This window comes from Ranitomeya imitator, chromosome 5 (assembly GCF_032444005.1).
Source record: "Ranitomeya imitator isolate aRanImi1 chromosome 5, aRanImi1.pri, whole genome shotgun sequence".
Taxonomy (NCBI): domain Eukaryota; kingdom Metazoa; phylum Chordata; class Amphibia; order Anura; family Dendrobatidae; genus Ranitomeya; species Ranitomeya imitator.
In genome coordinates, this window is record NC_091286.1 from 603597528 (window position 1) to 603620797 (window position 23270).

Consider the following 23270-nt stretch of genomic DNA (forward strand, 5'->3'; position numbering starts at 1 on the left):
AGTCTGAGCAATTCCCCCTGTCTGTCCCTTCTGCGGATATTTGGTGGAATTTTCTGCAGGCCGGTAACCCGCAGATCCCGAGTATTGCTAGAATGAACCTGCAAAAAATGCATGGCTACTGTGGAAACCATTTTGCCTTTGGATATATCTTGTTTGGCGCAATTAATATTAGAGATATGCTGTTGTACTCTTTTGCGAAGCTCCTGGGAAGTCTGTCCTACATAGGTCTTGGGGCAAGAGCATGTCAAAGCATAGATCACATTAGATGTTTTACAGTTCATATAGTCCTTTAAATTATACTCAGTCCCATCTAGGGGATTGGCAAAGCAGGAGCCCCTGCTTACCAACGAGCAAATATTGCATTCCCCGCATGGATACATACCTCTGAGGGTACATCCCCTGCCCAGTTTCAAAGTTGGTTTAATAAAGTGGCTCCTTGAGAGGGAGTCTCGTAAATTTGGTGCCCTCCTAGCTGTAATTAGAGGGCGCTCTGGTACAAGGTCTGTCACCTTAGGGTCTGTTTTCAGGATGTTCCAGTGTCTCCTGAATAATTCGGAGACTTCCTTCCAATGATTGTGGAATGTAGTTATATACCTGAGTTCGTTATCCACTTTCCTGTTTCTCGGTTTTAACAGTTGTGTCCTTGGGATAGATTTAGTTTGCTGTAGGGCATTTTTTATAATCGATCTCGGATAACCTCTTGCCTGCAGACGCGTTGAGAGGGCCTTAGCTTGAGAGCAAAAATCACTCTGTAGGGTACAGTTCCTCCGGATTCTGTGAAATTGACCAGTAGGTAAATTTTTCTTCAGATGATGAGGATGGAAACTTTTAAAATCCAATAATCCATTAGCTGCCGTGTTTTTCCGGAACAGGTCTGTATATATGATGTCATTTTGACGGATGAGTCTTAGATCTAGAAATCCCACTGTAGACAAGGATATTTCAAAGGTTAAATGTTAGGCAAAACGCAATATAACGGACATTGTAACGCTTCCATAGACTTGCATTAGTATGACGCATCGTAACGCATGTCAAAATTGGCATGTGGTTGCAACATTCTGGTTTTTTGTGACGCACCTTCCAATGCGGCCTGCATTGTTTTCGGGTCCGGTCAAGCTAACGCACGGGTAACGCAAGTGTTAATTCTGCAATTGAAGTCTATTGCAAACGCAGCCAGACGCATATCAAGCAAAATGTCCAAATGAAACCATGTGTTGGATTGCGTTAATGAGGCTTTTCCATGTGGTCATGTGACAGGAAATATGATTTCAGCCATTTTGGAGCATGCACTCTGCAGACAAACTATGGAAACGCCAGCTACATAGTGTGTGTATCGTGTGAGCGACCTGAGGCAATGTAAGTCCAATTCTATATATTCTATATGTCTATATACATCCTTTGAGTGTGTAGTGGCCGTCGGATGTATGTGTGCTGAATGTATTGTTTTGTTTGTACACAGATATCGGACAGTGAGAGCAGCAGCAGCAGCAGCAGCAGCGTGTCTGCAGTCTTCTCGTCACAATCGGTAGGCTTGCGTTTTAAAAAGCCACAATAAATGTTGTGTGTCACTCGAGTGTATTTAGGTAATCATGTGTAATCATGTTTTTATTGCAAATAGGAATCTTCTTATCCCGAACCTGCCAGGCCACCCCCCAAAAAAACTGTCCAAAGTGTCCAAACAGGTACATGCCACAAATTATGTTTTTTTTTACACATAAATTGATACATGAATTGTAAAATTATTTTTTTTACTACATTGTAGGTTGTTGAAAAAGTAAAAAAAAAAACAGCCTCGCGTGTGTCTTCACCTCACCTACAAGTGGTAAATATCACGCAAAATATACATTTTGAACAAAACAAAACTAAGTTTATTAATTTTTTTTATAACAAATCATTAAACATACAAAACCAACATAACACAAGAAACAACACAATATAACAACGTTTAAAACCCTTTTTAACAAACTACATACATGTCATAACATTAATCAAACAAACAGTACAAGGACACCCAACAAAAATAAACGAATACACATTGCAATATAATTTTTAAAAAGCTTAAAGTGTTAAAAATTTAAAAAGTTATGAAAAGTGTACTTAAAAATATTGTAGTTTTGGGAATTAACAAACGTATTAACAACTAAAAATGAATGTATACATTTTAATATAACATTTTGTGTTTACATAGTCCAAGCAGCCCGCAAAAAAAAGAACGCACATTGAGGTTGACGAAGAGCCATTGGACGTAGAAAATGAGACAGTAATAACACTAGTGGAGGCGAATCCATCCATATGGGATCAAAGTGACAGCTCCCACAGTGATATTATTAAAAACCAGAAGAGAGATAAAATAATATGCCAGTTGGACTCCCGGTATTTGGATAAGTCTGCCTCTTCTAAGAAAAAAATTGGTAATTATTAATGCTCAACTTAATTGCTAAAATGTAAAGATTATAAGATATAAAATTATTTTTTTGATTTTTCATTGTAGCCGATGCTGTCCATACCCGGTGGAGATCCATTATTGATTTGTATAGGACTTCCGCTACAGCCAAAACACCCCCAGTGGATCTGGTGGCAAACGAGTCACCCCGTATGTTCATTATGAGCAATTGATGCTTCTACACAAAATGTTGTCCTAGTGCTCGTAAGTAAAGTTTTTCCGGTGTTAACATGTAAGAGAGCACCAATTCTTTATTAAAATTTCTAAAATAATATTTTTCTCTTTTTGTATAGAACGATATGCAGTACTGCTGCGCCTCGACAGGCTGAGGCATCGGAGGCAGCTAGACAGGAATCAAGCCAACAGTCGGGCACTGAAGATGTGTCAGTCCTGAGCAAGCTACGATCAATGGACAGCAGTACTGTGGCTCCGGTTGTCAGTGCCCATTGGCAAACACAGCGTGGACGCAAGAGATCATCAGCAAAAAAAAAAGTCAATGCCATAATTGTCAATGGACTGCAATGCTTAGAGGATCTGTGTCGCAGTGAACACAGAGATCTAGGGCGGGAAATTATAGAATTGCTATCCCATGAATCAGTATATGCACCCAATGAGTGGAAGCTCCTGTTTTTGTTGTATGTGCCTGTAGCCCAAAAGATACCGCCGCACAGACATTTACTGTTTAGGCAAAGATTTCATGATCTATTCGAGCAATTTTTGGCCCCTCAGGAACCCACTTCCTTTAGACCAAGACCCATGGACATGCCGTCATAACAAGCACAATACAGAGGCCAGGGTGAACGGGGTATGGAAAGGCAAAGGCAATGTAACAGTCCAGCGTACAGTTGGGCAGACAATAAGCCCGTGCAATATCACAGTCTGTAACTACTGTTAAAATAATCAACAAAGTTTGGCAATTATAGCCTTTAAAATGTTTGTGTAAAATGTTTGGGTACTAAAGTTAGTTGTGTATATTGTGTATATTTTTGTTCATCCCTATGAGATCGCATAAGTTAAAATGTCTATCAACGTTCAGGTTGGAAGACCAATGTCTTCAAAAAAATTTTAGTAAAATTTGCTACTATTAATTATTCAACATTTCATAATAGTGTATGGATTGAACTTTTTAAAATTTATTAAGGTTACATAAAGTGCAAAAAAAAATTAACAAAGATTCGCCACACACATAGCACATGCACCAATAAATAAACAGTCAATTTTCACGCATGGATGTTTTGCCATGGAACAAGGCCTTCATGTATGAAATAATTAGCAAATTGATCACAAATCCTCATTATCTCAACTGTAGACCGAACAGTAGTTGAATCAATGCTCATGAGATTCGACTTACAGTCATCGGGGTCAACCAGCAGGGGTTCACGTCTGGAAACAATATTGTGCAGGCAGATGCATGCCTTCAATACATGGTCCACATTTTCAGGTTGTAGTTGCATGCAAGTTTATAAGATACGCCATTTTGCGGTCAGAATACCAAAGGTACATTCCACATAACGTCTTGCCCGGCTCAAGCAATAACTAAAAATGCATCTTGTGTAGTTTAGACTATGGCTTAAGTATGGCTTTAGGAGATTTCGTCCGAGTAGGAATGCCTCATCCCCAACTAAAACATAGGGCAAACTTGGGCCTTCGGTCCCCGGAAGTGGTCGTGCTGAGGGTATGTTGAAGCTGTTGCCATACGAACATTTCCCCATGTTGGACTCTTTGAAGACTCTGAAATCATTCGTCCGTCCATAGGCACCGATATCCACAGCTACAAAACGGTATCTAGCATCCGCAATAGCCATCAATATAATGGAAAAGTATTTTTTATAGTTATAGTACAGGGATCCACTATGCACTGGTTTCTGAATCCGAATGCGATTCCCATCCACAAAAATAACAAAAAAAGACTCGCACATCCAAACTAGTGTGAATAGGTATGCACCTATTCACACTAGTTTGGATGTGCAAGTCTTTTTTTTTGTCATTTCTATGGTAGCTGACTGACTAAGCACCATGTGGTTTTTAAATGCATCTCATCACACTTGGTCCTGGCCAACTCATATGTAGGCTTTGCTGAACAGAGGTGTCCACATTCACCCATGCATACAGTCATTGGCCTTCGGTAAGTGTTCACATTTGGACAGGGGGGTCAGGGACGCATCAGTTTTATGAGACCACCTTGACGATGGTTGATGGGCTCACACTATTTGATTATATCAAATTCTGTGCAAAACATCTCTTAAATATTTTCCTAATGTTCAAAAGCCATTTTGCTATTCATATTTCATATATTTCAGATTAGACATGCTTTTGCACGATAGAGTGCAACCTTTTTTGCATATTTATGTATGGAGGTAGCTGCTCCTGGTATGCACCTATTCACACTAGTTTGGATGTGCCAGTCTTTTTTTTGTCATTTCTATGGTAGCTGACTGACTAAGCACTCCTCCCATCACCATGGGGTTTTTAATTGCATCTCATCACACTTGGTCCTGGCCAACTCATATGTAGGCTTTGCTGAACAGAGGTGTCCACATTCACCCAGGCATACAGACATTGGCCTTCGGTAAGTGTTCACATTTGGACAGGGGGGTCAGGGACCCATCAGTTTTATGAGACCACCTTGACGACGGTTGATGGGCTCACACTAAGTGATTCCCATCCACGGCACCAATGCAATTCGGGAAATTAGCCACATCCTCAAAATTTTGGGAAATCGATAGCCACATTTCTGTTGTCGGGGTTGGTAGCACAAGTGGTTGTAAGTTGTTCCAAATCGCATCACAAGTTTCACAAACTAGTTGGCAAATGGTCGATTTCCCTAGACGAAATTGAAAATGCAGCGATACAAAAGTTTCTCCAGTAGCCAGATATCTATCGACAATCCCCCCCCCAAAAAAAAATTAGCACTATGGATATATTGTACAGATTTTTAAGGACAATGAAAATAAAGGCAAGTTAAAATGGAATAGGACAATTGGCAACGTGTACATAATTAAAAGACGTGCACCATGATAAATTACATCTTGTCTTTGTCAATAGAACAATGTTAAAAAAAAGGATATTTACCTCAGAGTCACCACTAAACTTTGATCCGCACAAATACTTTCACGGAAAGTGCTGCACTGATGATGTATCTCAAAAACAACTTGTTCAGGTCTAGGATAGGAAATTAGCCTTGAAATTAAACAGCTACCAGGTAGATATATAGAAAAGGCTAGGAGATGTGATGGTAGGACTTCAAGTAAGCAATTTTTTTGCTACTAGGGAATAAGGAAGGATCAAATAGAAGGTTTGTCGGGTTAACTGGCTAAACAGCAGGGCTGAGGGCAAGGCTGAAGGCACAGCCACGGCATCGCACTCAGAGGGGGAGAAAAGAGGGGGGATCAAGAGTCGAAGGAAAGTGATCCAACAGAGGCAAAGATGAGTTCTAGAGGGGAGATCAACCGAGCCCGGTAGGAGGAGATGAAAATTTAATCCAGGGAAGCCAAGAGGTTTGAAATTTCTCATGGGTGCGTGTTTCCCAACTAGAGAGTTCCTCTAACCGGTACAAATCATGCACCTTAAGGGTCCATTCTCTCAGCATCAGAGGAGTCGGTTGCCTCCAATGTGTAGATATCAAGTGTTTAGCGGCTGCCAGTATGATGGGGAGCAACTCATGTTTCCCTGGTTTAAAGGTAGATGATGGAAGGGAGAGTAATACCTCTTGAGGAGTAAGATCCTGCGTTGGTAGACCCATACTATGTAAAGATTTATTTATGTCTGTCCAGAATTGTAGTAGTCATGAGCAAAGCCAAAAAATATGTAGTAAAGTACCTACTGATTGGGAGCATCTCCAACACAATGGGGAATCGGTTAATCCCATATGGAACAATCGTTCCGGGGTTCTGTACCACCTAGAGAGAATTTTGAACGCATTCTCTTGTAGTAAGATACATCTAGAAAATCCATGAGAATTAGCTAGTACCTGTTGGGTTTCTTGGGGTGATAGTGTAATCTTTAACTCTGACTCCCATGAAGAGAGGTATAGAGGTTTAAACTGATTTGGGGTTTTGAGAAGATTTGTATAAAATTTAGAGACTAATTTAGTAACTGGCGATTTCAGTCTGACCAAAAATTCAAGCCAGAGCCAATCAGACGATTGTCTCTCAATTGATTTAAGTTTAGGTAAATTTGAGGGTTGTTTTGTAGCATTGGTTGGCCAATTGTCAGTGCAAGGAATCTGTTTGGATAGAAATTGGGAGATTGTGGCATTAGGCAGGGATTCCCAAAGTCCATATGCATCCTCGTAGTTGGGATCCGTTAGCCAGGGAATAACTTTTAGCGGGATGTTATCAAGAAAAGAACAGTTTGGGAGACGGTTTGGGATAAGGGCCCATCTAATAAATAAGGTGTTATAGGTTATGTCGTCTAGTTTTTGTTTTGCGGGGGTAACAGGTGTCCAGAGGTAAAGGTCGGCCTCGCCTCCCAACAGAGATAGTTCAAGTTGTGTATTAAGGTTATCTAGGTTAGGTTTTAGTAAGTTTATCCATCTAGCAAGATGGATTGCTTTGTGATAAGTGCGGAAGTCAGGCAGCCCAAGGCCGCTGCCCCTGGACAGGGAAAGGATTTTTACGGGGAGTCTAGCTTTTTTGTGTTTCCACACAAATTGCGAGACCAACTGGTCAACCGAGAGGAAGAAGGAGTTAGGGAGAGTTATAGGTACCATGTTCATGGTGTAAAAAATCTTTGGGAAGATATAAGATTTTATGACATTGATTCTCCCTATCCAGGACAAATATGGTAGGTCATATTTCTTTAAATCCATTTGTAGGTTAGCTAACAGAGGGATATAGTTATGTTTGTAGAGGGAGGAAGGATCAGCCGTTAAATAAATTCCACGGTATTTCAATTTTTCTATGGGCCAGTTGAAGGAAGTGTCCTTTTTCAATACCGAGATATCAGAGGTATTAGCCGAGACATTTAAAGCTTCTGATTTGTTCATATTTATTTTAAAATTAGAAATTTCTCCAAATTCAGATAACAGTGTCATAAGTCTGGGAAAGGATGATTTTGGGTTAGTGGTTAAAAGTAGAAGGTCATCTGCGAAAGCAGCCGCTTTGACCTCTACCCCACCAAACACGAGGCCTCTAATATCAGTGTCTTGCCTTATCCTGTCAATCAGGTTCTCCATAACGTTGAAATTTAAAGAGATGATCCCGAAGCTGAACATACAGGGTGTGAAAGGCACCATATGTATTCCATAAAAAATTCACTTCATGGATCCTATATCTCTTTTGGGAAATACACCTTCTCTACCGAAGTCGCAACTGCATCAAGCGAAATCGAGCAAGCTCAGACACAAACATCTTGCTTGCAGCAGAAGTTCACGCAATTCTTTCAAAATGGAGAAAGTGTGTCCACCCACACATGACGCTGACAAAAGACAAAAAAAGAATAACTTTATTGACAGTGCCTGAAGACAGACAAACAGATGCTTCACGAACGGACATTAAAATGACATAACGCAGTCACATGCGTTAAGGCAAGCGTTAATGGGAAGCCAAATTTACACCAAATTTGGCTCATTTCAGTACATCCGTTTAATGGATCCGTTAAACGGAATGTATTAAACGCAATGTGAACCTAGCCTAACAACCGCGGGTGGAATCGCGATCTACCCGTGGCTGTTAACATGTTAAATGCTGCTGTCAATTTCTTTTTTAAACTCTTTTTATTGAAAGATTCCACAAAATAAGATAACAAGCATGTGGTAACATGACATAAAGTCAAAATAATCCGTATATCAACATTCACATTGATATACAGTAGATATGACATCATGTCTTCAATAATAAAGTATACAAACAAACAAATAAGGGAAAAAAAAAAAAAACTTAACTTCAGTATAACATATTTTACCAAGCATTGCACTTCCTAATCAACAGAGTCTTAAGAAAGTTTTAAAGCTCATACCAGATCAGGTTATAAAACACACATGGTATTAATCCTACATAGATCCTCACTTTCATAGTCCAGAAGAGGTATACACATCAGGGACTATATCGTGAAATTGAAGAGACCATAACACCAGGAGCCAAATGTATCAATTGCGAGTCACACCACCTTTCCCAAATCTTCTGAAATTTCTGGGGGCATCCTCTGTTTCTGTATATTATGTTTTCATAAGGAATTATGCCATTTGCAAGTTTCTTCCATTGATTATTCGAAGGAGATTTCCCCCCATCCACCTGAATGCTATCGCTTTCCTAGCCATAAATAAGACCTCCTGAAGAAATATTCTATCATGGTGTACCCACATTTCCTCATCCACGACACCCAGGATGCACAATTCCAGCCTACATTCGATCGGTATCTCCATTATCCGTTCCAATGTGGCTACGACCTCACTCCAATATCTCCGTATAATCCTACAGTTCCAAATAAGGTGCCAGAAATCAGCCCTGGATTCCCCACACCTGTGACATTCATCAGTCACCCCCCGACCAAATTTCTGTAATCTACTTGAGGTCAGATAGGATTGGTGAAGAACATACAATTGTATTAACTTGTTATTTGGAGCAGGTGACACCATTTTATGTGCCTCCAGGATATCGCTCCACTCATTATCAGTGATAGAGGGGATTAGGTGTCGCCACTTCCTCTCCGCAGTGAGCTGAGTGGATGCGATTTTAGAGCTTAATAAAAAGGTGTAGAGGGAGGATATCACACCTGTTGATCCCTGAGTTGATAATACTCCTATCAGTGGGTATTTAGATATTCTCATTCTTGGGAACGGGAACTGGTACATCATGGCGTGCCTCAGTGGCAGATAGCTATAAAAGTCCCTGTGGGGAACTCCAAACCTGACATGGATTTGTTCGAACAACAATAAAGTTTCATTTTCAAAAAACTGATTAAGTGTTGTTATTCCATTTTGTTTCCAGAAAACAGGATCCTGTAAATTTTGGAGGTGCAGGAACTCGGGATTATCCCATATCTGAATTTCCCCAATTTGATCAGTAAATTTCAAAATGCGTTTACTTTCTTGCCAGACCTGTATTGCTAAGCTATGCGCAAATAACAGACCCTGGGGTGGTCTGTACGAAGCCTCCAATATCGCCCATGGTGTATTTCCGGCCAAAAAATGCATAAGGTGAGCTTCTGCATTATTAAGTCCATCCTGGTTTACCCAATGTTTTAAGTAGCGTAGTTGACCAGCCAAATAATATAAATATAAATCAGGGACCGCGTACCCACCTTGGATTTTGGACATCTGCAGGGAGCCAATACTTAATTTAGGTCTTGACGGACCCCATATAAATGCTGCCATCATACTATGCATTTTCCTAAAGAAGCATTTAGGCTACATTCACATTTGCGCCGTGGGGCGCAGCGTCGTCGACGCATACCGACGCATGCATCATGCGCCCTATCTTTAACATGGGGGGCGCATGGACATGCGCCGTATGCGTTGTCATCCGTTTTATGATGCATGCATTTTTTTGGCGCACCAGACAGGATGCGGACGACGCTACAGGTTGCAGTTTTGATGCGTCACATTTCCGAAGAAAAACGCATGCAACGCACCTGCGTCGTAAATGCGCCAAAAAAAACATTAGTGTCTATGAAAAACGCATAGGGCGCAGGTGCCTGCGTTGAGCCGCGTTTTTTGACGCATGTGTCTTTTGACTAAATCTATTTTTTGGGGCGTTTTGTGCTCACCCAAATAGCTGTAGCACTTACCAAATAGCTGCCTCGGTAACCTGGATAACTGGTGCGCTCCCGATAATCAGCTGTTCAGCACTGCAACTACATGTGTCGCGGTTGTGTGATAGACACAACACATGCATGGACAGCGTGTGTTGTGACTATCACACAGCCGCGACATATGCATTTGCGGCGCCGGACAGCTGATTATCAGAAGCGCTCCAGGTATTCAGGTTAACGATGCAGTTATTCAGTAAGCACTATAGCTATTCGAATAAGCACTTATCCAAAGCTATTCGATCAACCCTAGTTAGTACATCTTTTGACCCGATCACTAGCTACCAAAAGACACCTTTCAACCTCCCTCCAGACCTTAATTAATGAGGAAGAAAATCTCTCTTCTTTTGGCACGGAGGACTGTAACCTTGAAAAATTCCCCAAAAAAGGTAAGGTCCTGATAGCCATACAGGAACAGTTATTTAGAGAAAATTTGGCCAAGGGGTGGTAACTACAACCAGTATTCCTGATTAGAGAAAACAAAACATCTTATATACTACTGTGCCTTCTGGTTCATACATTCTGTCTGGCCATTAGTCTCGGAATAATAACCTGAGGAAAAAGACAGCTTGAAACTCAATCTGGAGCAAAAACTACTCCAAAAGCTAGCCAGAAATTGAACCCCTCTATAAGAAATAATGTTTTTGGGAGTATCATGCAATTTAACGATATGAGAAATTAACAAAGTTGCTAAGCCCATAGCAGTTTGCAACTTTTGAAGTGGGACCAAATGAACCATTTTGCAAAAACCCTCACACAACAGCCAACACATAGCATAGCTCACAGCAGGGTATCATAGGATCACAAAAGTCAAGGACGATAGCAGTAGGATCGCACTGACATCCAATGATTTTGCTCTTTCTCAGATACACAAAAGTGGTCTACAATCGCTTTACATGCCAGGTCTGAGGAAAAGATGCCATGCAGAGTGGTGATCGTTATTTTAAATCAACCATTTTGGCACTGATTGGCTGAACAAAAGTTGCTGACCAATCGGCACCAAAGGGTGACATCTCGATCACCCCATCCATTTTGCCACATTGATTTTTTTTCTAACTTTATTTTTAAAAAGCGATGATTATCTAGTCAAAATTGACCTGCAAATCACATCAATCACTGATGCTGGTGGTAGTACAGCCCTCCGGGGATAGCCTGCTTTCAGAGCCAGCAGCCATCTTAACTCAGTCACTGCAGGGTTCAACGTGATGACCTGAACTTGCGGAGCCGTACATGCACGGCAAATGTCATGAAGGGATTAAATGAACATTTTTCTGAATAAAGTAATTATTCCCTTTGATTTTCACAGAGTCCAGCAGATGTTTTACACATTTTTATACAGAAATAGGCATGCAAGCTATCATTAGTAGAAAGTGCAAGCTTGACATGGACAAAAAGTGTGTTTGATTTTTTTAACAATTTTTTGGGGTAAGTTTTTGGCTTTCTGTTTGGTAAAGGTATGGAAACCATGACAAATTCCTTTTACTTAGGTGCTGGACTCTGTGGACTATTTTGGGTGGAATTTTCTTTAGCATGTTAACATGTACCTTATTAACTTACACTATGTGGTTTATATCAATGATAAATTTTAGATTTCTAAAAGTTTCTGAACAATATAAACTTCAAACTCTTTCAGGAGTTACATCTCACAGTTTTTCAATCAGAAATGGTGAATTATTGCACTCCATTTTAGCTGACTTGGCATCCAGAGGGAGAAAGAAGAAAATTATATCTGCTGAAAAAATCTTTAGTCTGATCTGATTAGATTTCAGTCTGTTAACACTAGTGGAGCGCCCCCATGGGGCCGTGGGGTACTCAGTACCGGGTCCTTCGGTTCACGGGGGGATGTCACAGTGGCTGACTTGGTCCGTGGTCCTGTGAAGTCTGTGTAAAAGGGAACGGTCTTTAAAGGGGAAATGTTCATGACGCCACCTGTGGTATTCGGTCAGGGTGACCGACGCTGCTTTAAGGGGTCCGCTGGGGTGATGTTATGGCAGCTAGATGGTATACCTTCCCACAGGTGAAGTATGTCCCCAGAGCTTCCCATTATGTAGATGGTGGATGGCGAGAGGTGCAGTGAAGAACGAGGACAGAAGGTTGCAGTCTCTTTACCTGTACTGAAGACTTCAGCATCCACAGTCCATAGCACTAGATCACAGGGCAGACAGAGTCCGGCCGGTTTGGGGGCAAGTCCAGAGTCCCCTTGTCCAGGTAGAAATCAGTAGCCTTCCTCTAGTGCTGTGGTGTTGTAGTCCCTTACTGCTAAGCTTCCCATTAGGTCCTCACAGATGTTAAAGATGTTATGTCTCTCTCTCTCTGTCCCCCGGTTAGGATAGGACAAACCCGTATGACCGGTGGCTTGAGGCGTTTTACAGGGACTTTATCATGCCCCAGCCTCTAAGGTGTGCCACCTTGCCTCCTGGGTGTAGGGCGGACAGGTAACGTGAAATTAGCTGTCCTGGCGGTCTCTAGAGCAAGGCATAAAGGATTGTTGCTCCCTCGGTGTTCCTGCTACCGGGATCCTGCGCCTCAGAAGGAGGCAGCCTGTGTAGGGCTAATTGCCTCCTGGAATCCACTCCTTTGCTATGACTTCTTTCACCCTCTCTGCAATACAGTTCTCCTTCAGTGTCTCTTTCTAGGAGTTGCAGCTCTCAAGGCATGCACAGCTCCGTGTCCTTCTTCCTCAATCTCTGACAGGATCCCACCCCTGCCAGGGACCAACTACCTGAGCGAAGCTCAGCCAGCAACTCACTAACTATCCCTCCAGGTCACCAGTTTTACCTAAGTGTGGGAAGTGCCCTAATAAATAGGAGCAGAGCTCCCCCTGGTGGCCTGAAGTGTGAGATGTGTTGCATGTTTGTGATACCTGGATGCAGTTGTCCTTCTTTGCCTCCAAACGTAACATCACTCTCCCCTAGAGGAAAATGACATTACTGCAATGACCAGGACCCTGGGATGCTGCACCAGAAAGGAAGAAATAGCTCAATGGTTAAATGCCTCATTGTCTAGGAGCCGTAAAATAATTACCCTGTACCCCAATTTAAATGTAAAAATCTGAAGCCTGTGCATTTAACAAAGTAAATTTTGATGCTTCAGCCCCAAAACATAACATTTTAATTCTGAATCTGTTTTGGTGAAACTCTTAACAAGATCTAATTTAAAGAATAAATACATTTTCTTTGATTTTTACGCTGATTTTAGCTTTGCCATTTTGCACTTGAGGGAAATTTTTGAGAGATTTCTTTGTTTAGCTGGGTTGTTCTGAAACAGCAGAGAGCCCCATTATTTCAATGAACAAAAAGGGTTGGTTGTCTGAGTCAGTTCATTGGCTGAGCCAGGGGTCCACAACCAGTAGCTCGTCCTGTGGTGTGTCGCTCGTCGCTGTCTGCCACTGTGTGCATTAGCACCAGGTCTAGCAAACAGCTATTAATAATAATAAATAATAGTAATAATAATAATTTTATTTCTATAGCGTCAACATATTCCGCAGCGCTTTACAAATTATTCCGCAACGCTTTACAAATTAATTATTAATAGCAGTTCTGTAGATAATGACTTTTGTTTGTAACCCTGCACAGAAGAGCAGGTCTGAATTGGGGTAAGATAGGAAACCATGGAACTGCCTTGGTGTAATTTCACTTGAAAGCTTTGGCTGTCATTATAGTGGTAATTGGGTGCTCTGGGTGTCACTACTGTGAGTGGGGCAGGAGCTGAATGTGGCTCGCGACCAGTGTCGGACTGGTGTGCCAAGGACCCACCAGTAACCAACTCTAAGGCCCCACTTTTCACCTACATACAAATGTGACATTATCCTTAATCACAAATTTAAACAATGAACTGAGTAATTGCGCCAAGTACTATTATTATTTTTTATTATTATTTATTATTATATCGCCATTTATTCCATGGCGCATTACATGTGAAAAGGGGTATACATAATGAAAAAATAGTACATTATTCTTAAACAATACAAGTCACGATTGGCACAGGAGGAGAGAGGACCCTGCCTGCTAGGGCTCACAATCTACAAGGAATGGGTGAGGATACAATAGGAGAGGGCAGAGCTGGTCATGCAGTGGTTTGGTGGATCGGTGGTTAATGCAGGCTGAAGGCTTGTCGGAAGAGGTGAGCCTTTGGGTTCCTTTTGAAGGTTTCCAAAGTAGACGAGAGTCTGATATGTTGGGCTACAGAGTCTCTGAGTCGGGGATGCGCGGGAGAAAGCTTATTTGCGATTGTGTGAAGAGGAGAGAAGAAGGGAGTAGAAAAGGAGATCTTGTGAGGATCCGAGGTTGCCTGCAGGTACTGTAAGCACCGGGAGACAAGGTCACAGATGTATGGAGGAGACAGGTTGTAGATTGCTTTGAATGCCATGGTTAGGGTTTTGAACTGAAGTATCTAGGTAATAGGGAGCCAGTGAAGGTGGGAGGACAGTTCGAAATGGACATCTTTTTCCAGTATTTTTCAGGCATGGAGGAGAAGTGATATGGGGCGATAGCTAGATAGAAAGGATGGATCAAGCGAGGGCTTTTTACGGATGGGTGTGATTGAGCCGTGCTTGAAGCATGAGGGGAAAACACCAGTTGTAAGTGATAGGTTGAAGACATGGGTTAGGGTTGGTATGAAGACTGTGGTGAGGTTTGGGATGAAGTGGGATGGGATGGGGGCAAGTGCACAGGTGGTGAGATGTGATCTCGAGAAAGGCGGAAAGTTGATTTTCTTTGATGATGGAGAAGCTGGTTTTGGAGGAGGAGGGCTTAGTAGTTAGGAAGAGGGACTCTGGGTGTTGTAGGCCAAAGCCTCCTCTGATGTTATCAATCTTCTGTTTGAAGAATGAGGCAAAGTTTTCAGCTGAGATAAGTGGAGAGGGAGGAGGTGCTGGGGGACGGAGGAGAGAGAAGGTGTTGAATAGCTGTTTAGGGTTGTGAGACAGGGAGGATATGAGAGATGAGAAGTAGTTTGTTTTGCTGTGGAGAGTGTGGCCTTGAAAGTAGTGAGGGACTGTTTGAATGCAATGAAGAACTCGTTGGAGTGTGATCTTTTCCATCTCTGCTCAGCAACCCTGGAAGACCGCCTCAGTTTTTTGGTCAGGCTGGTGTGCCTGGGTTGTCTGTTGATTTTGCAAGCTTTGGTATGTTTGAGAGGGGTGACCGATTCAAGAGCTGCTCATATAAGAGGATGGTGGCTCAGTCTTGCACAAGGGCCCACCAGAGTATTCTCCTGTTCTCCTGTAATCCAATCTAATCCTGCTCTCGATCTTGTCTCACGGTATGTGCACACAATCAGTAACCGTTGCGAGTTTGACGCTGCGTACTTACACAGCGTCAAACCCACAGCAGCCAGTTGTTACAGCAAAGTGGATGGGATTTCTAGAAATCCCATGCTCACTCTGCACCCACAGATGCCCGCGGCTTAGCCACGGAGATGGACATGCGCCGTGTCTCTCCAATAGAATGTATTGAACTCAGTGAATCCACATGGTTCAGTGAGCACATGCAGATTCACTTACTATACTTCTATAGAGGGCAGCACTTTGAACGCAGTGAACAGAACGACCTCAGAGCTGAATGTGGCTCTCAAGGTCAGAAAGGTTGGAGACCTCTGAGCTAAGCCAAGAGATGCCAACCATCCAGAATATTCCCGACAATCAGTAAAAATAGGGCACTTTTTTGCTTTTTCTGTAAAAAAAATTTGAGGAGACAGTGAAATTTTTAAAGCTGAAGAAATTTAGATTATTTTGACTGTAATTATCATCATTTTATAGTGAACACAGCTGATGTCTCCATATCAGAATTATGGGTTGTAGACATGTAACACTTATAATCATAATGATTTATTATGGTTTTCCACTGTGTCTGTAAAAAATATTGTTTGTCTGTGAATTTTTCATAAGCTGTCAACTCTAGCTTAGCCATGCCCTATTCTCTGTCCTATTATCAGCAATCATAAAAAAGGGTCCTGAGATAGCTGATACAGAATACTGATCTATGACAGTGCAACACCCCAGATTACCGGTTGTTGCAATGATGTTCCCTTCCCTTCAGGGAGGGTGATGTCACGCTTGGAGGCAAGGGAGATTCTTTCTATCAGGTAAGGCACTTACATTCAACACATCTGAATCTAGGCCAGGAGGGGGAGCTCAGGACCGGATTTAGGGGAGCTTCCTTAGACTTTATGTATCATGGTCTGGAGGAGGAGTCAGACAGTCTAAGAGAGGAGAGGAGAGTAGTAGGACGTCTGGAACAGACATAGGGGTTGAGCAGCCCTGGGAGCTAGAGCGCAGAAGCCAGGTACTGGGAGCCCGAAGTCGTGTTGTCCAGGACACGTGACAGAACAGGAGGGCATAGGACTGTTTGTCAATTGCCTGCACCAAGTCTGAGGTGAAGCAGTAACTTGGGAGCCCGACCCATGATAGCGATCCTATAAACAGGCTCGCACTGCCTATCATACAGACATCTGTCCATCTGTCTTAGGACAGGAGAGAGGGGACTTGTACTGAGCTTGAAGCAGCAGGGACCTCGCCAACTAAAGTAGCGCAAGTAGGAAAGGCTTACGGACCTCACCTGGGGAGGGATCTCCTATTGCCTCCAAGCCGGCCGGACCACAGCTACCCTGCACTTGGTACCCTGGACTGAGGACTGCTATCATCAGTAAACCAGGTAAAGACTGCAAAACTGTTTCTTCATTCTTTGCCACATCATCCACCAAAACATCGGTGCCATACACCTGGGAAGCCCTGGGGACCCCGCTTCACCTGTGACCCCGCTTTACGCTTCACCATCTTGCTGCATACCATCACCCCAGAGGACCCCTTTAAGCAGCGTTGGTCCTCACTGACCGAACACCACAGGTGGCATCACAATACCCCTTAAAAGACCTTTCCCCTTTAACCCCTTCATGACCTTGGGATTTTTCGTTTTTCCGTGTTCGTTTTTCACTCTCCTCCTTCCCAGAGCCATAACTTTTTTATTTTTCCATCAATTTGGCCATGTTAGGGCTTATTTTTTGCAGGACGAGTTGTACTTTTGAACGACATTATTGGTTTTAGCATGTCGTGTACTAGAAAATGGGAAAAAAATTCCAAGTGCGGTGAAATTGCAAAAAAAGTGCAGTCCCACACTGGTTTTTTGTTTGGCTTTTTTGCTAGTTTCACTAAATGCTAAAACTGACCGGACATTATGATTCTCCACGTCAGAACAAGTTCATAGACACCAAACATGACTAGGTTATTTTTTACCTAAGTGGTGAAAAAAATTCCAAACTTTGCTAAAAAAAAAAAAAAAATTGTGCCATTTTCCGATACTCGTAGCGTCTCCATTTTTCATGATCTGGGGTCGGTTGAGGGCTTACTTTTTGCATGTCAAGATGTCGTTTTTAATGATAGTATTTTGGTGCTGATACGTTCTTTTGATCGCCCGTTATTGCATTATAATGCAATGTTGCGGCGACCAAAAAACGTAATTCTGGTGTTTCTAATTTTTTTCTCGCTACGCCGTTTCGCGATCAGGTTAATGCTTTTTTTTATTGATAGATCGGGCGATTCTGAACGCGGTGATACCAAATATGTGTAGATTTGATTTTTTTTTTTTGATTGGGGCGAAAGGGGGGTGATTTAAACTTTTATATTTTTTTTATTTTTTTCACATTTTTTTTAACTTTTTTTTAAAACTTTTGCCATGCTTCAATAGCCTCCATGGGAGGCTAGAAGCAGGCACAGCACGATCGGCTCTGCTACATAGCAGCGATTTGATGTTCGCTGACCTCCGATCATGTGACGGGGGTCAGCGATGCCGTCATTTCCGTCCGCCCGGCAGGATGCGGTAGTTAAATGCCGCTGTCTGCGTTTGACAGCAGCATTTAACTAGTTAATAGGTGCGGGCAGATCGCGATTCTGCCCGTGCCTATTACAGGCACATGTCAGCTGTTCAAAACAGCTGACATGTCCCGGCTTTGATGCGGGCTCACCGCCGGAGCCCGCATCAAAGAGGGGCTTCTGACCTCGGACGTACTATCCCGTCCGAGGTCAGAAAGGGGTTAATTGGGCACCCAGGGCCACGGACCGGGTCGCAGCCACCGTGACATTCCCATTAAGTACCTGACCCAGTTCCGAGTACCCCGCTGCCCCGGTTGGGTGCTCCCTGCAACTGTTGTTTTCATTTTTAATTAATAGTAATGTAGACCGAGCAATTTTAATAATCTTTCAAATAAACCTTGTAAGCAAAATCCAAAAGAAAATATTAAAAAGATCTTCTAAAAGATGTCCTCATATACTGTTTCTGAAGCAAATTCATATTTACTTCAAGAGATACAGCTTTGTAATGGTGGGGTGGAGCGTGCACAGCATGCGCTCTCCTGGCTGGATCCCACACATTGTAGGTCAGTGCAGTGGCAGGTTACCTCAGTCACACAGTGCACAGTGCCCCAGCTCTGTTAGTTATCGGTACACAGTTCCCCTGTCAGTTGATTGTCCTGTGCACTCAATGATGTCGGCAGCGTTCCTCAGTGTATGACTGGGGTCACACTTGCAACTGCAATGCGAGAAACCCGTGTGAGTCTCTCGCATCTCAATACCCGGCACTGCTGCCGGCACTCGGGACCGGAGTGTGTGGCTGCATATATTTCTATATGGTCCGAACCACCAGTGTCGGGTATTGAGATGCAAGTTTCTCACATGGCAGTTGCAAGTGTGACACCGGCCTATAGCACGGACACACAGGACAATCAGCTGACGGGGCAGGAGGAGCTCAGTAACATCGGAAGTTCTCCTGCCCTGTCAGCTGGTTCCTCTGTGCCCATCAGATAAATTCGCTATTCTCTCCTCCTGGACTGATCTTTCAGTCTCATAATTCTCAATTTTGAGGTAAAATCTGTATCCAGTGAAGACTTTCCTATTACTGAGATAGGAAATGGAGGCTACCACTGATAAGTTAGAGGCAGAGCTCCTCCTTTCTCCTCCCTTCCCCCCATAGAATCTTATCAGCACCGATTGTCATCTCCTGTCTCAGTTATGTAACAATCTGTCTCATTGAATACAGATTTTACCTGTATATTGAGAATTTTAAGAATGAATGATCAGTTCTGGTGGAAAAAAATGCAGATTTCTCCAATAAGGTAAATTACAAAGTTTCTTATTTTCACGTGTACCATTGATTTCTGGAATAAAAATGTACTCTTTTAAATTATTCATTCCCTTCACACTAAAAGCTTGCTAATCTGAATGTGTGCATATATATTTATATATATATATATATATGTATATATATATATATATATATATATATATATAGATAGATAGGAAAAAACGAGAGCAGCACAATCCTCATCGGTGGGTGCCAAGCCTCCTGGATAGGACCATCCACTAGTCCAACCACGTAATATATCAAGCAAAAAAAAGAAGGCAGCACTCCAACATCTGATAAAGGTGAAAAAAGGCTGTGAAGTTTATTTCAGACCCACATCTCGCGACGTTTCGGCTCGCACTGAGCCTTTCTCAAGCAATGGGTGGTAACAAGTTGTGTCCTTATATACAAACCATCCTCAATCATTTACATAATACATAGCCAAATATGTGTTTACAAATATTTATACTGCATATACATTATATTTCCACAGTGCTCCAAGTGTTACCCTATATAAAGTGCATAGTGCTAAAGTGCTTTTTAATTTCTCTCCTTTCCCCCTGCCCACTAGTAATACTGCTTTTAGGGTTATTCATAGTTAATTAATGTACATAAAAGGGTTCATAACCTCATATATTATTAATGTATGGCGCTTACCCTGCCGGATAGACGGAGTCACCTGGAGGACTAACATGCCGCTGATTTTCGGCGTTCTCTAGGATCTACTGCGCATGTCAAATACCTCCCATTCCCATGTGGTGTGACGCTAGCCAGTGAGACAACAGACGTTACTTCATTTCATCCGCGCCTGCGCACAAGGAAAATGTCTGCCCCGCACTTCCATCTTAGTTGTGGCAGCGCAAAACTATTAGATAAACTCTCTCTATTAATGTTCCTTGCTGTTTACGCAAAAAATCCATCTTATATCCAGATATCAAAGGGGCCACTATAATATTCCACCTTCGGCAATCAGGACAACACCTTATTCAGGTTGTCTCCCGCTGCCCATGGACCTTTACTTCGACCTGTGACCTTCTCAGACCACATAATCTCCGTAAGAGGACCCATATCAGTGTGCCTTTCTTATGCCCAGTATCTTAAACAGAGCAGAGATACTTTCAATATTAAATTAATATATTCGCTATTGAATGCCAAATTGTATATTTATTAGTCATATGGAGACAATCTCAACTGGCCAACATACCAACATCAGGAAAATATACGGGGAATAACTATAAATTATAACAAATAAAAAAATATATTAATAATTGTGTCCTCCACCGTGAACATCCAATTCATAAACAGCAGGGCAAGGACCTTTTTTGCTGGGAGCGGAGATGTATCTAAAAAAATACAAACATAACACTTATTAAAATTGGAGCAGTAGAACAGTCTTCATTCTGCATGTTCCATATAACCGGAATGTATATACCCCAATTCATATAGATATATCCCATTAAGGTAGCACCATTGATGGATAGATTTTAAATTCTACATTTAAACCTTTAGGTTTTAGTGTGTTTAGTTCATAGATCCAACGAAGTTCTAATTTTTTTAGGAGATTTATTCTGTCTCCCCCTCTTCTTTGCGCTGGGACTCTATCTATGATTCTAAATTTTAGATCCTTTTCCGTATGTTTAAATTCTACAAAATGTTTCGAGACTGGTAGATCTTGTCTTTTTTTCCTTATTGAGAAGCAATGGTTATTCATGCGGGTTTTAAACTCGCATGTTGTTTCCCCAATATACCATAATTTGCAGGGGCATTCCAATAGATAAATAACATGGTCAGAGTTACATGTAAGATATTCACGAATTCTATATTGCTTATTTGTAACTGGATGATCAAAAGTAGATCCCTTTATCATATGTTTACAATTTACACATGATAAACATGGGAAACACCCATGCTGTTTGTTACCTGTGATTGTAGTTTGACCAGTGTTTTTGAGGGAACCAATATCTGATTTTACTATATGATCACCAAGATTTTTATTTCTACGGTATGAAAAAAGTGGAGGTTCTCTAAACTCTTTAATATTGGGTAGGCATTTGCCCAACATACCCCAATGTTTCCTAATTACCTCCGAGATAGCTCCACTCTCTTCCGTATATGTCATTACACATGGGATTCTATTTAGCATTTTTTTCTCTGTATTTTTCTCAATTAATTCACTTCTATTTCTATTGAGTATCCCATGCTTGACTCCATTAAGTAATTTCTTCGGGTATCCTCTCTTCAAGAACTTTTGTGCCAGTTTGTCTATTATTCCCTCAATCTCATTTTCCTCTTTCACTATTCTGCGTACCCTTAGCATTTGGCTAAGGGGTATTGACCTAATCTTACTACTGGGATGTTGACTATTGAACATTAACAGGTTGTTTTTATCTGTTTCCTTGACAAATAAGGTTGTAGTGAGTTCACCGTTCTCCTGTCTCACCAAGACATCCAGGAACTGTATACTTGTCCTTGAAGATATCAACGTGAATTTTGTTATAAAAGGCAATTCAGTTCCACAATGGACATAGCGGTCAGAGCACATACAGTGATCTGACAATAACCCAAAATCATAGGACGAGCTCTGAGACGTGGAATCTCTGTAGACTGCAATACCTGATCTATCCTCACACAACTAAAAGCAGCAGTGGATTGCGCCTATCACTACCTATGCAACTCGGCACTGCCTGAGGAGCTGACTAGCCTGAAGATAGAAATACAAGCCTGACTTGCCTCAGAGAAATACCCCAAAGGAATAGGCAGCCCCCCACATATAATGACTGTTAGCAAGATGAAAAGACAAAACGTAGGAATGAAATAGATTCAGCAAAGTGAGGCCCGATATTCTAGACAGAGCGAGGATAGCAAAGAGAACTATGCAGTCTACAAAAAACCCTAAAGCAAAAACCACGCAAAAGGGGACAAAAAGACCCACCGTGCCGAACTAACGGCACGGCGGTGCACCCTTTGCGTCTCAGAGCTTCCAGCAAAAAAGAATAGCACAGCTGGACAGAAAAAACAGAAACAAAAACAAAGTAGCACTTATCTAGCAGAGCAGCAGGCCGCAGGGAAGATGCAGAGCTCAGATCCAACACTGGAACATTGACAAGGAGCAAGGAAGACAGACTCAGGTGGAGTTAAATAGCAAGGCAGCCAACGAGCTCACCAAAACACCTGAGGAAGGAAGCCCAGAGGCTGCAATACCACTTGTGACCACAGGAGTGAATTCAGCCACAGAATTCACAACAGTACCCCCCCCTTGAGGAGGGGTCACCGAACCCTCACCAGAACCCCCAGGCCGACCAGGATGAGCCACATGAAAGGCACGAACAAGATCTGGGGCATGGACATCAGAGGCAAAAACCCAGGAATTATCTTCCTGAGCATAACCCTTCCATTTGACCAGATACTGGAGTTTCCGTCTAGAGACACGAGAATCCAAAATTTTCTCCACAATATACTCCAATTCCCCCTCCACCAAAACAGGGGCAGGAGGCTCCACAGATGGAACCATAGGTGCTACGTATCTCCTCAACAACGACCTATGGAATACATTATGTATGGAAAAGGAGTCTGGGAGGGTCAGACGAAAAGACACCGGATTGAGAATCTCAGAAATCCTATACGGACCAATAAAACGAGGTTTAAATTTAGGAGAGGAAACCTTCATAGGAATATGACGAGAAGATAACCAAACCAGATCCCCAACACGAAGTCGGGGTCCCACACGGCGTCTGCGATTAGCGAAAAGCTGAGCCTTCTCCTGGGACAAGGTCAAATTGTCCACTACCTGAGTCCAGATCTGCTGCAACCTGTCCACCACAGAATCCACACCAGGACAGTCCGAAGACTCAACCTGTCCTGAAGAGAAACGAGGATGGAACCCAGAATTGCAGAAAAATGGAGAGACCAAGGTAGCCGAGCTGGCCCGATTATTAAGGGCGAACTCAGCCAACGGCAAAAATGAC